The sequence below is a fragment of the Geospiza fortis genome, unplaced genomic scaffold (genome assembly GCF_000277835.1).
Source record: "Geospiza fortis unplaced genomic scaffold, GeoFor_1.0 scaffold61, whole genome shotgun sequence".
Classification (NCBI taxonomy): Eukaryota; Metazoa; Chordata; class Aves; order Passeriformes; family Thraupidae; genus Geospiza; species Geospiza fortis.
Window position 1 is genome coordinate 1,556,222 of NW_005054430.1, and position 384 is coordinate 1,556,605.

A 384-nucleotide genomic window follows, 5' to 3' on the forward strand; every position below is an offset into this window, starting at 1 on the left:
ATTCCTGCTTATCCCAAACCTCCAGACCCAACCACAATATCCCCCAAAAATTCCCATTTTTTGCCCCTTTCCCCTCAGGCCCGGCTCCATTGCAGAGTGGGAGAGGCCATGGTTACTCCTTAGGCTGGTCAGGGAGGGAAACCTGGATGTGCTGTGGGATTTGTGGATTTCCTGAGGGAAAAATTAATGTTTTTCTGGCAGTAGACACAGGTTTCTGCTTCTCCTGAGGGAAAACCTCATACCTACATATCCCAATGCCCCAATCCAACCAGGATATCCCCCAAAATCCTGATTTTTTTACCTCTTTCCCCTCAGGCCCGGCTCCATGGCGGAGCAGGAGAGGCCATGGCAGCTCCTGGGGGCGGGCCCGGGGGGGGACATGGG

At 53.9% G+C, this 384-nt stretch overlaps 1 protein-coding gene across 1 annotated transcript in view; it reads left to right on the forward strand.

Annotated features, from left to right (window-relative positions):
* Positions 1 to 384, forward strand: part of ANKRD16 (ankyrin repeat domain 16) — a 20,976-nt gene that overhangs the window by 5,990 nt on the left and 14,602 nt on the right. The gene's annotated exons all lie outside the window — the stretch shown is intronic.